This window comes from Ostrinia nubilalis, chromosome 3 (assembly GCF_963855985.1).
Source record: "Ostrinia nubilalis chromosome 3, ilOstNubi1.1, whole genome shotgun sequence".
NCBI classification, from domain to species: Eukaryota; Metazoa; Arthropoda; class Insecta; order Lepidoptera; family Crambidae; genus Ostrinia; species Ostrinia nubilalis.
Genome location: NC_087090.1, coordinates 765081 through 778862, shown reverse-complemented (window position 1 = coordinate 778862; position 13782 = coordinate 765081). Strand labels below are relative to the sequence as shown.

Here is a 13782-nt window from a genome sequence, read left to right as displayed (position 1 = left end):
AATTATGATAATAAAAGTTAGACGTTTGCAGTTTCTGTGTACAAAAGCAAGACAAATTCTTGTCCATTATTTTGTCCACCTGCAGTTTGTTAGAATTTTGTCGTAACAACACCTTTTTTGGGAAAGAAATGCTTGAATTTCTTGAATTGAATTGTGATTGAAATAGATTTAACATAATTAGTACATAATATACTTAATTAATGAATGTAGAGCGGTTTTATCTAATGCCAATTCTTTCCAGTAAACACCCTGAATGTCAAAGTTTACAAAGATCTTTAATAAATAACATAAAGATGTAAAAGTCTGCGATTATTTTTAACTTATGCTTGAATTATTTAGATAAAGTTATAGGAATAACACGGAAGTCGATATTATAATTCAAGAAATCATTATAATTAGAATTTAAATAGAATATTGATGAGGGCTACTATGAAGTTGCCGATCCATTTCAAGTGAAAGCTGTTATAATTATGTTAACCACTTTCTCAGAAGGGCCCATCGATTTGAGATTGTCTATGGCCAACATTCTATTCGAATGTTTGATTATACTTTACATGTTTCAGGCTTAGTTTTGACTGTATGAATATTGTGTATGGTTTCATTTGCAAAATATGGTTGTACTCAGATCTATAATACCTGATATGTTGTGACGCATACGTACAACTTTTCAGCATATTCTCTGTATACTGGTCCTCGTACAAAAACATATTCTATTCTTCGTTTCATCATTATCTACACTTTGATCATTTGAATTGACATGAAATACCACACTAGGTCAGCGAGTCAGGATATTTTTGGGCATTTTTTGGTAGAAAATAAGGCATCTCTCAATGACTTGATCTACACATAATAGGTGGGTATTTCTCATCGCCACGGTTCTCATCGTCACCTTCGTGGCGAATTTTATTTCTAACTCGTTTCAACTTTTTTTAAACAAAAATTGTAGCGCTTGATGTGAAGATTGTATTCTCAGTAAATCAGTCAAATAGTGAGTCTCGTTTGGAAGCTTTAACGTTTTGAATTTTTTGATGCCACGAAAGTGATTCTGTACTTCACAGCAATATTTTTTTCAAACTTTACTACTGTAAATGTCTTATTTTCATAGATAAATAGCAATAACATAATATAAATAGGTACCTACTTAATTACAAGATAAAATTTTACCGATTACGTCACCTACTAAGTTACAAGATTCTACGCAATTGGTTTTAAGGGTGACACTGGTGGCATTCTGAAATGCTAAAGAAGTAAAAAACGGATTATCAGTAGGTACCTCAATAAAAAAGAACTCTAACTGATTATCAGTCCCTCAACAAAAATGTATTTTTTATTTAGGCCAGAGGGCCAGGTATTTTTGCTGTACAACTTTTAACTCGAACTTCAGATTAAATTTATCTTACAAACAGATACACAGTCACATATACAGACATACATACAGTCATACAGACAGACAACAAAAATACGAGGCCCTTATTTATTTATTGATGTACTGATCTCTACTTACCACGTATAATTTATTAGTTATTAAAATATTGTAAAAACATAAACACCAGTCACTATATTTTAAAATAAACCAAAGCAAGAAATCACTTTCGTGGCCTAAAATCACCTTCGTGTATAAAATACCACGAAGGTGATGCCACGAAGGTGACGAAAATTTTAGTTTTTTATGAATTATTCTTAAATTTGAATTTAACGGTTCAAGTCGAATACTACACAAATAAGTCTAACATGTTAAGTTTTCAATGGCAAAGTTTCAATTAAATTGTTTAAATTTTAGAGGTAGAAAATATTGTTCAAGCAAGCGACGGTATGTCTATGGATAATCACAAAAAGTTACGTATTTTTTTCGCGAAGCGACGATCGACCTATCTCACCTCCCCAATAGTCGAAGCGCGACTGACGTTAACGGAATAGAACGCTGTGATTGGTTGCTGGTGTTCGGTTTAACGGCAATCTTGTATTATTACTCAAAATTTTAGGTACCTAAAATCGTGTGACCAACGTATTTCGCTTTCTCAATTCAAAATAATTATAAGAAGATATTTTTTTGATTATTGTGTGGAAAGTATATTTAATTAAGATGATTTTAGTATATGCTATACACAAATCGAATGAAAATTGTGAATGCAGTAACCAAATGTTTCATTGCAACCGAAGGTGTGACACGATGAGAACGCGAAAAATGACCCCGTTTTTTATCGTTTCATGTGATTTTTTCGTATTATTTTTGCTTCTATTACGATAAAATTTATTTTGTATGTAGCTAAATAGATATTTTATCATCTGATTTCAAAGTTATTGTTCTAACTTATATCGTTTATGAACTATTATTGTGTGACCATCAATTTTGAGTGTAAATGAGAAGTACCCAGGTACTCCAATATGTCATCATCATAGGTAGTAAATATGCACTCACGACAACGACTTTCTTATCTTCTAATTTATCAGAGGTAAATGGAGATTTTGTCTTACACACCTCACTTGACCAGGCGGGTTGACGTCCAAATTTTTATATTTATAAATAATGAAGCTGTTTAAAATAATCTAAGCCCTTTCTTCGTCGGCCTTTGAACTCCGTAGGCTGTGCCTCCTCAGCTAATCTCGCAGCAACGATTACCGTTTTACTCCGCCGTAAACTGGCACCGATAAGCTCACGGGATACGACGAATGAATTTCAAAACGGACTTCGTTTTGCTGACGCCTTTATTTAGATGGCAAGGCTCCATTTTATAACGCGCGGCTTGAGTGTGTGAAATTGATAACGCAAGGGCAATTAGCAAGGTTTTTAAGTTGTGTTAGAGTCCTTTTTCACTGGAAGTTATGGTTTAGTGCTGCTTTTGATGTCTTCGTAATTAGTAATTTAATAGATAAACATGTACATGTATCGTAGCATGACAGAGATTTCATAAGACGATAAGAAAATAGGGACTATAGAGCTCAAGTTTAATAAAGTTGTATCATCAATTTTAGCAAATACTCGTAGCAGGGAAAGGCAATGTGTTCACTACTTACGTGAGTTTACTAATGTGAATAATAGTAGTAGGTATTGTAACACTTTTTTTTCTTGGCGAGATTGAATACTTACCGATTTCCACAAACAAACATTCCAACGGACCGTAAGGTCACATATTACAAAGTGTACAGTATTTCCTTTGTCACTTGATTGTGTCATTGTAAATGATTCACTGAGTTTTGATTAACTTCTATTAAAATTAATTACATTGTTTTGGTACACAGAGCAATAAATAACCTCACTTTTTGAATGTCTCCGTTTGACAGATCAATGCGTTACGTTTCATTCTTTTAGTAAAAAAAAAAGTGTATAACAAAATTAAATGTTCAATACTAAATTTTTATAAAACTTAATATTTGGGCTCTTTAATTTAAATTCTAGCTATTTACAGTATTTTCCTCAATGTTTATATTAAAATAACATTGTAATGTATCTTGATCGATCATGGATTCGGAACGTTCTAGAAATTTGACATATTCTGAGTGAAACGAAACACACAGGTGACGTTCAGAAACTTGCTTGTTTGTTATTTTTTTTTTCTTTCTAAAGTTTAATTATTTAATTAAATTTAAATGAGAGAAGCAGTATTGTGAGTTCCCATATCGAAATTATTCAATAAGAGGCTAGTTAACACAAGTGGCATTTATTGAAAGTAAAGAAAAAAATTATACAAAACTGCTAGATATTGTGATTTGTTGGAGTGACAAGTTTTCGAACGAACATCTGAGTCACGGGTGATGACCGGCGCTTTTTGGAGTGTCGAAGTCTTTTGCTTGGTTGGGGTGATCGCGAACGGAAGTTCTGTTGTACGTGGTGTGATAGTGTCCCGAATTCCAAGAGGTCTGAACCGTGCCGTTCCCTGATAAACGGGCAGGGCACGCATCGCCATCCTCTACGTTAAAAGGGAATTTTAGAATAAATCCGAAAGCCCCGTGATTTTGCGGACTCATTGCCACGTGCTGAGTTCTGTTACTGAAGATTTTGGTTGGACAGTGCTCGGTGGCGAGCTCTGCGCTGTGTCCTGCTTTAGCGGCTGTCGCCGGATTTTCCCTCCGTTGAAGGAGGTGTATGGTACCGGCTGCTCTGTTGGCACCGGCTATCAGGTGTTTGGCACCGGCTGTCCCGCAGTGCCAGACGCTTGCTGCGCCCGACGGGTGCAGAGGGGGTTGAGCCGAGTGGTGGCGACTAGCGCGCTAGTAATCTTAAGTATTTTTAATCAGTACCAACCAAACGGCCCAACGACCCATCCCTTAATTTTTCTTTTTAAATATTTGTGTCTAACCCACAATTAAATTGTTGTCAATTTAAAATATCTATTTTTTTATTTTGCTCCGGCAAATTTTCATATTTACATCCTGAAACAATATAAGTTAAAAATCAATCGTTTATTTAACGGCAAAAAGTCCTCGCACCCGCCGATCGCGGCCGCACAGATCACGCTAACAAAGTGACCCATCAGTCCGCGTGCAATGTTTTGTATTTTTCTTCAAAGCTTACCTTAAGAGGATTAGGGGGTAGGGGGGAAGAAACCAGTCGTAATTTATCTTAGTAATGGCTCTAAAGAAGGCCCCGCCCTTTTTGGGTCTCTTCAGGAATCAAGGCCAGCGCGAATTTAAAACGGGAATTTCTTCTGGCAGACGTTAATTTCGCCGAAACAGCGCTGATTTAGTGCTAAGTGTTTTCCTCTTAACAAAGGACCTCTGGAATGTTTGGGCGATGACTCGTGTGGTGCTTAAGTTTTATTGTATGTTAAACGCTTGGCAATGGACTTGAGGGTTTGTTTTGTTATCTAATAGGTACAGAGTCGCATCCAAATATGATTGAAAGCTATGTGTGGCATTAGAAGTAAAAATCGATTTATGGTGTGCGGTATTATAAAACTTAATATAAAAATTTTATGCTTGTAGAAGTTCGATAGTTTGAAAGGTACCGGAAGTCTTTCCCCCTGACTTTTTCCCAAGAGAACAGACCGAAATTTTGGTTTTTAATTTCGCCAAGGAACCAATTAGCAAGGAAGAAAAAATCTTAGCTGAAGTATTTTTATTGGAACCATCGGCTAATTCAAGAAGCTTGCTTTGAAAAACTCGGGGCCACAACAAATCCAGCAATTAGAAAGCGAACGACAAATTAATTTGGAACAACAAACCTAATTAAGGCAAGTGGCTTGCAGAAGTTGTACCTAAATCATATTGATACGAGCCAGGGCTTTGGGTAAGCTTCTGCAAGGTCCCAAAGATATTGCAAGTTAAAAAGTGAAGGCGGTGTCTTCAAGGTTACTTGCCAATTGATTTTTTAGCCACCACCTACATAGGCTTTCGTAATTAAAAAATAAAAAAAGAAAATCGGTAAAGATAAAGTGCTAATGTTTGGTTAGCGTGTCTTTAACCTTTATAATGAACTTGTTCTAGCTTAAAACATCAAAAATGATAAGAATATTTTAATTGTAACTATTTTTTATAAGATCTCTCAAAGAATTGGCGGCATACAATACTTTCACCTTCAGCCTTCCTTGGTAAGTAGGTACATACGCTGTAGGTAAATGATAAATTTCATAATCACAGCTAGGGTCAGCAAAAGCGTAAGTTTGGAAATGTACCATTAATATTTATCCCTTAACACTGTTACCTAACGCCCAAATCCGCTCCTAAACTGGACCACTCCCTAAAAGATGTCTCTTCATTTTACACCAAAAATAAAATCTTTATCCGGGTATTAGGGCCGCGGCTGCCTCGGGACGGCTATAATTTATCTCACTAATGGTTTTAAAGCTGACATCTGCCCTTTTGAGGAAATCATGAACAAGCAACTCCGGGTTTATTTGCTCTATAATAAAAATGCACTGAGCTTGAATGTATTAGAGGCGGAGTTTTATAGAGGACGGTTTTGGAGAATTGTGGGGATTTGTTTCAAGTGGGACGATATCAAAGGCTTTGTACTGGTTGATTCAGAGATATTGTGTTTTTGGAAACTGAAGGCTAAGGTTTTATTTCATACGAAAATGACATGCTTGCTAAGTGTGTTTAATGATCATGTTCGATTATTTCGTTACAATATGATCATAATTTTATCGACAGATTTTTTAAGTAAAAACCTTCTCAACAAATTCATATTATGTTCATAAAAATTACTTCAATATTTCTCTCAATATAACATTATAATGGGAGAATAGAACCCACTTAAGTAATAGGTACATAAAAGATTCTAATCTCATCAGTAATGTTAATTAATTAAGGCCCTAAGGAAATAATATTTTCTTACATCTAGTGATTTTGTATTAAAAATGATTAGCTTTTATTTCTATGGAAAATTTTGGGATACTAGTGGTTTGTGTATAAATTTTGGTTGAACTCGTATTTTGTCTCGTAGAAGGACGTATTTATAAGTCAAGGAAGTGTTTTCATTGGTGACTCTTTTTTCATAGATTATGAAATATTTTTAATTGGAAGCAGCAAATAAGTATATTAAAATTTAGAAAGCAGCGTGCTTTAGGGTTCAATACTAAGTCCGATAACATAAAATATAACAATACACGCGATGAAAGCTGATGTGTCTCAAATTGTCATTAGTAAAGTTGGAAGTTGAACTGCCGAGTTGTACCGAAACCAGCGAATAACGGCGATAAATGGCTAAATATCTCGCGCACGGCGAACTTAGATAAGGGGCTCATTGCAGCGATAATACCCACCCATCTCCTATTACCGACGCGCGCTTTATCTCGGGCGTAAAGTTTAAGCGCAACGCACTCTCCCGAATTTAATCCAAGGATTAAGTTACCGAATGAAGTTCAGGGATGTCTCTGGATTGTCAAATATCGATAGTTGGTAGTCAAGCTCTATCATATAACACGAGTTATTTCCAGTGTCAGCTTACGATACTCTACTGCTGGGCGGATTTACGCTCCGCCCAACCAACGCGCCCCAAAATACAAATGACCATTATGAATACTGAGGTTGATATTGACTTATTAGATTCCCGTGAACGAATAACTAACTAAATGCACTTTTATAATACGAAAATGAACAACTATTTTAGATTGAAATGTGGGTGTGATATTGTGTCCCATTATTGCCCATATAGGGGTCGAATCAAGAAAGGCAGGTCCTCCCTTAATTTCCTTTATGAGTTGATGCTTAATCGATGAAATGACAATGATTTGCGCTATCGGTATTTTGTGTTTATTTCAAGGTCAGCAATTGTTATAAATGCTATCGATACCGTAGCATCACTGGCGAAGTTACGCTTTATCGTGTAGCACCGAATTATCTTGTAATTATTATGACTCCGCCGAAGACGTTTGGATCCTGATAGAGGGCTCGATGGCCGATTTCAATAAAGTTTCAATTGTTATGTTACAGTTACACAAAAAAATAGCACATAGGTATTGTACCCTGCTTGACATAATAGGTACGCAGTTTCAGCTGTACTCAAGGTTTATATTAGACCTTATGCTGCTATAGGGTTCATAACTTCATATTATGAACTTTACGTGTATCATAAAGTTGCACAGCGCTTGAAAATAATCAAGTGCCTAAGGTTGGATATGAAGCCGCAATTTTTCACTTTTTTGAATTAATTAATTAATTGGATTAATGAATTTGCTATTTTTACCTGACTGCGTGACGTGTAAGGGTATGTGTTTATCAGCCAGTATTACTTAGATCACAATCTACAGTGTGAAATCACTTTGTTCGCGGTTAGTATTGAAATTCGAAAAGCAATATGAATTTTGTGCTTCAGACAGCTTGTTTAGGCAGCGTCAGGCCGATTGAGCCATGTTTAACGCTACATATTTTACAAAAGTTATTTCTAATCACTAGTCCACGTAAATGTTAGAGAGCTAATGTGCAGACGGCAAAGGGATTTTCATATTACAACAGCGGCTACACAACTAGTCTTATTGAAATAAATAAACGCTAACAAGCTGGCGGCCATCCTGCATGCTATTAAAATGTTAACTCAAAAAACCCAGAATAAACATAAAGAGCAACGAGCGTCATGAATAATTATCATAAAGAAACGATTCCGGCTGCAACACACAGTTTTTCTTGGAAATATTATCACATGTGCCCCCCAGTGGGGGTGGTAAAAAATATAAAAATCGCTCGGACCGCGGACGGCCGTTATAAATGGCTGGTAATTAGGCTGCCTACAGACCAGCTTAGGGCGGGTGCGTACGAGGTGCACTAATCGACTATGATAGTGAAAAGGCTGTATACTTCCTTTGTGACACTATATCACAGTCGAATGATAAATTAGATATTAGGGAATTTATAAAAACAGTTAAGAGAACTTAAAACGAAACTAAAATTGATGAATTTTTTTCATAAACATTGATTTGTTATTTCATATTGTAAGATCTTAACGACAAAATAAATTATATGCTCATAAAGATAAAGAAGTAGGTAGTAAAGATTTGCTATTTATAGATTTTGATATGAGTTTGATGAATGGAAACAAATTTTGTACTAGTTGATCTTTAAATAGGACAAAAAACATGACTTTAAAATCTTTTTAATTGCAACAGACCCAAATATTTCACTTGCTTGCGCCCTGTGCGCCCCCGGCCGTATCTTTACACTTTTTCCTAGCTCTGTTATGTGGTTATAACAGAGACTAGGCGCACTTTTTGCGAATATCATCCTTTTAGAGGCGTTTTATATACGGCTGTAAAAAGCGAAATGCTCTTACGAGTTTTTAAAATTACCGTCGCAATATTACTTACTGCGCTTGTCCGAATGGCCTTAGTAAAGTTTAGTGCCCCCTCTTTGTTTTGTAGCAGATTAACCTTTGCAAGTGGTTGAGAGGTTAAGTTACGTCTCGTGTCAGAGAAGTAATAATAAAGGGATGAATGGCGTAAAGAAGAGAATGTATCGTTTAATTCTGCACGTGACTTCATCTATTGATGTGCAGCGGCTTTAAGCAGGAATCTAGTGATAAATGGGGACTATTCCCACCTCTCGTTCCCACCGCTGCAACTCCTGTGTAGCCAGGATCTACAGCTTGACCGCCATAAAAATCCAACCAATGAAGGTCAAGTTTGTAAATTAATGGGGAGCGAACCGTTAAAATTATTTATAGGACTTTGTACTAAATAAACTCAATTATACTAATTGATCGGCCTTATTAGCTTGTTATTGCTACTAACGCTAACTGAAACAGTGAATCCTAATTACGTAAGGACAAAATTTTAATAATTAATACGATCACAGACTTTGAACAAAAGATAAGTAAATAAATCAGTAAAATTTCATACCTAAGTCTTCCGGCACGTGGAAAATAGCCTTACTTGCGTCCCTATTGTAAGAAGGAAAGATCTTTCTAATTAATCAAGACATTTTTAGCTCCTAGAGAGGAAAATAAGTTAAAAATTTAAAGAAAAATAAAAGAATCAGATCAACTATTAGCTTTAATTATTACCCACGAGTACCTACCTACCTAACATGAAGGTGAAACTAATAACAATGAGGTGTGATATCACCTCAAGCTGAACCAAAACTTTAAGTCAACAGTCACAAGATTCAAAGACACATTAAAATAAATACTATAGTAAACAAATAATGAAACCGACTTTCCGCCCGGGCCGGACAGCGCGGTGAAAATTTAATCCAAACTGATCGCAGTATGTCGCTTTGAATTTATTCTTAGTGCTTGTAAAAACTAGCCAAAGCTTCCCAAATAATGAAAGTAGAGTTCCGTAGTAGACAGCGGGAAATTATAAGAGAGGTAGCTGTATTCATGCAATATGTCGGCCGTTTGGTGTAGTGGTTCAGAACGGACTATTATGCCGAGAGGTCCCGGGTTCGATTCCCGGCCGGGCAGAAATTGAAATAATAAATTTTAATTTCTGTGACGGGTCTGGGTGTAAATATGTATAATATGTATGTATTTAATAAAAAAAAAGTATATAAGTAGTTATAAAAAAAGTATATAATATCCGTTAAGCTAGCACCCATAACACAAGCATTGAGTTCCTTACTTTGGGGCTAGCTGGCGCTGTGTGAAAAAAAAAATTGTCCAAAGATTTATATGTCACGCTAACTTACGCTTTTGCTTATTTTATTCACTTGTTAATCGTGTGCCTATTCATTCATGATGATAATTGACATTTGAAAAAACTAAACTAGTAGGTACTTATATTATTCTGTGACTAAACTAACAATGCAAATCTTTGTTTTTTGTTTAAAGTAGGGTAGACCGGGGACAATAGTACCATTTTTTGGAAATTGTTCAATATTGAGAAATCTAATGAAATATAACTTATTCTGTTAGGATGCTGTAAAAACTAGACTCTTAAGCTACAAATTTAAGCATGCAGAGTTGAACTATTATTTCGAATACTTAATGAAAAACGAATTTGAAATGTACGATGTCTCATGTTACAATTGACCCCTACAACGGGTCAATTGTACCAATAATATATGAGGCAATAAAAGTAGTTATGTTTATCTAATCATCACCTTTATTGGTATTCTGTTCTCTTAATCTCCTAAAATCATCAGTCTTTATTAATTGAGATCGAAAATATGTAGGAACAAGTATGAAAAATCAACACTTAAGTTTAAAAACAAAACAATAACTTTTCTTCCATAAAAACGAAAAAACTATCTGTTTCTACATAATATGCCATCTATTTGGCTCGGATATTGCTTCTGAAACAACAATAAGCATAATAACAATGATAGAAATATCAAAACTGAAAAATCTATTTTTGTATGAGGGTACAATTGACCCCTGGTACAATTGACCCTGATTATTTATACCTACTACTGCTTCGACTTTTCAAGATTTTTTCATAAGCCTGTTTATAAAGGAATAGATCCGTTGATCCGCGGTCCGTACTTTTGACTCTACGCCGAGGCATCTAAAACAAAACGTTCAAATACTTAGTTACTTAATGAATTAAGCTAAAATGTACATATTCAGAAGGGTTTTAGAAACCTATATTAAAATATTTTAAGTAGGCATTTAGGTAGGTACTTATATCACCTTTTTATCGATATCTACCTACTTATTTAATCAAACACATTAAGTATGTATCTAATTAATGCTTAATGCATGCAACTATGAATGAACCTAGACAATTTTTTCAGTAGGAAGGTATGCCTATAATTGTAAAAATTTAAAATAACCACGTGAATGTTTTATAATAACTTATTTTATTATAAGTATAGGTACTTTAAAACCAATTTAAAATATTATGTAGTAAGTATAAAATAAGGTTTCGGGGGTTAATTGTACCACGGGGTTGATTGTACCGCTACAATTGACCCCATGGAGACTGGTACAATTCTTCCAAGTAGGTAGTCAAGAGAACTTCACCTAAAATTCAGTCATTTTCACAGTGAATGCCAATAATTCGCTGTCGATACAAAGTTTAGAGTCTGGATAAACTATTGACAACAATACTTTGGTAACAAATAGCATATTAGGCAACTTATGGGCTCATATATTTGACATAAAAACTTACTGCGGCTGGGCAAAAAACAAAAATCCTTCCTGTACACCTTCGTTTCTCAGCGCAAGCGCCGCCGACTGGTGAGCGGATGGAAACACAAAAAGCGCATATTCTGACGCTATGCACACAATCTAACGTCGCTTGTATGAAGAAATATCGCCGATGGTACTATTGACCCGTGGTACTATTGTACCCGGTCTACCCTAAGCATTGAAATAAACGAATACACACAAGTATAAATCATGCATGAAAATGACTCGTTTCATTTGCAATTTGAACAAAAGTTTTGTCAGTAGAGTTGTTACGAGAGGACGCTTACAAATTGGAAACAAAAGGGCGCTATCAAATACTAGAATGGATTAACATGGCCCCAGTCGTTTGAATGGTAAACATTTTCAACAAAAATCTGTTGGTTTCAACTAAAAGCAGATATGGGATGCAACAAAAGAGCCCGCGGTGACGACGCACGGGACGTGTGTAATACTCGTACGTTCGCTGCAATGTTTCTTGCTTTGAGTTGCGCATTTTTACTTATTATTTTCACACGCTCGTGAATTTATTACTTTATATCTTGTTTTGTGTACAAAAGGATAGTGCCAGGGTCTGGACCAAATGCTGCCCTGAATCAACCCATAGTGCATTTTGTTCCTCAGGCCAATACTAATGTGTAAACCGAAGCGCACTGAAATCTATCCCTGGAGTTAAGAGAAAAAAAGAGTTTTGTTTTGAATTATTTACATACAAAATATCATCGATATATACGTACTACGCATAACATTTCGTTATTTTGGCATTAAATAACACTCGCTATGTTGAACTTAACCATACTGCATCCGTACACCTTACTTTAGTGCGACTTAGACATTCTTTACAAGCGATCTAACGCTGTTGCAATAGTTTGGTTAGTTGACAGAAATCATTACTTCCAAAATGAAGCAAGAAGTTTTAGTAAATCTATCCTTGCGAAAAATCAATTTTTTGTTGTATTACAATCGATTATTGAAGTTATTGTAGGTAAGCTAAAACTTCTTGCTCCATTTTGGAAATAATTAATTTCGGTCAACTAACTAAACTACTGAAAAAGCGCTTAATCGCTTATAAATAATGTCGAAGTCGTACTAAAGTAAGGTGTACGGATGCAGTATGGTTAAGTTCAACATAGCGAGTGTTATTTAATGCCAAAATCGCGAAATCTTATACGTAGTAGGTATACATAGATGATATTTTGTATGTAAATAATTCAAAACAAAACTCTTTTTTTCTCTTAACTCCAGGGATAGATTTCAGTGCGCTTCGGTTTACAAATTAGTATTGGCCTGAGGAACAAAATGCACTATAGTTTCATTCTGGGCAGCACTTGGTCCAACTTCCATACATGGATTGGCACTGTCCTTTCGCAAAGAGCTTAATTTATACGCCGGGCAAAATTATAAGCTAAGTTTTGTAAACAGTATCATCTCACATTAAAATTTGTGTCTGTGTACGGATTTTAGTTACCTCTCCAGTCTTATGTAATTGTGATCATGTAATCACATTAAAGGCTGCCCATTTGGGTATTTATGATTGTAAAAAAATCCAGGTTCTACCCAGTAACCTTGTAGTCTTAAAATATTATGGATTTGTTTCAAGGTTTGGTTTGAATATTATTATTTAATTACCCATAGGGTTCATAAGAATGGAGAGATCTTTTAATCATTTGAAACCCTATTTTGTGATCTTTTCATTTTTTACTGTACATTTACCTTACGAACCTATGATTACTCGGAATCTCATTCAAATTATACTGAAATCACAAAACTGTACACTTTCATTCGTAAAAAGCGCTTGCACTGTATCATCGCGGTTGTAATTAGTTAGGTAAGCAGATCTTAATTAGCGCTGTTATTGTTCACAAGCGTTCTCGAGTGTGCTTTATTACAGCGCTTGAACCGCTTAATGTGCAGTTCAAACGGCGCCTTTTGGCTTGCGGAAACATGTATCATTTTATTCTTTAGGGACCCCGACATCGGTTGGAATTGAAACTTTACGAACATGTGAAATAACGAGGTTTGAACTAATTCAACTATTAGCTGTAACTTCTGTAATAAAACTAATAGCTTAAATCTATATATATAAAAATAAAACCCGTTTTCCGTTGTCACGACATAACATGAAAACGGCTTGACCGATTTGGCTGATTTTTTTTTGTAGTTTTCTAATACTCTGTACAAGGTTTTTACGGAAAAAAATATAAAGAAAATCTCTACGCTAAGGCGGTACGAAGTTCGCCGGGTCAGCTAGTAAATAATAAAATGTGAATGTAATTTGATGA

At 35.3% G+C, this 13782-nt stretch overlaps 1 long non-coding RNA gene across 1 annotated transcript; it reads left to right on the top strand.

Moving 5' to 3' along the window:
- Positions 1 to 3052: 3052 nt before the first annotated feature.
- Positions 3053 to 4326, top strand: LOC135088210 (uncharacterized). Its single transcript, XR_010260970.1, has 2 exons — positions 3053 to 4080; positions 4120 to 4326. It is a non-coding gene; the product is annotated as an uncharacterized LOC135088210 (long non-coding RNA).
- The last annotated feature ends 9456 nt before the right edge of the window (positions 4327 to 13782 follow it).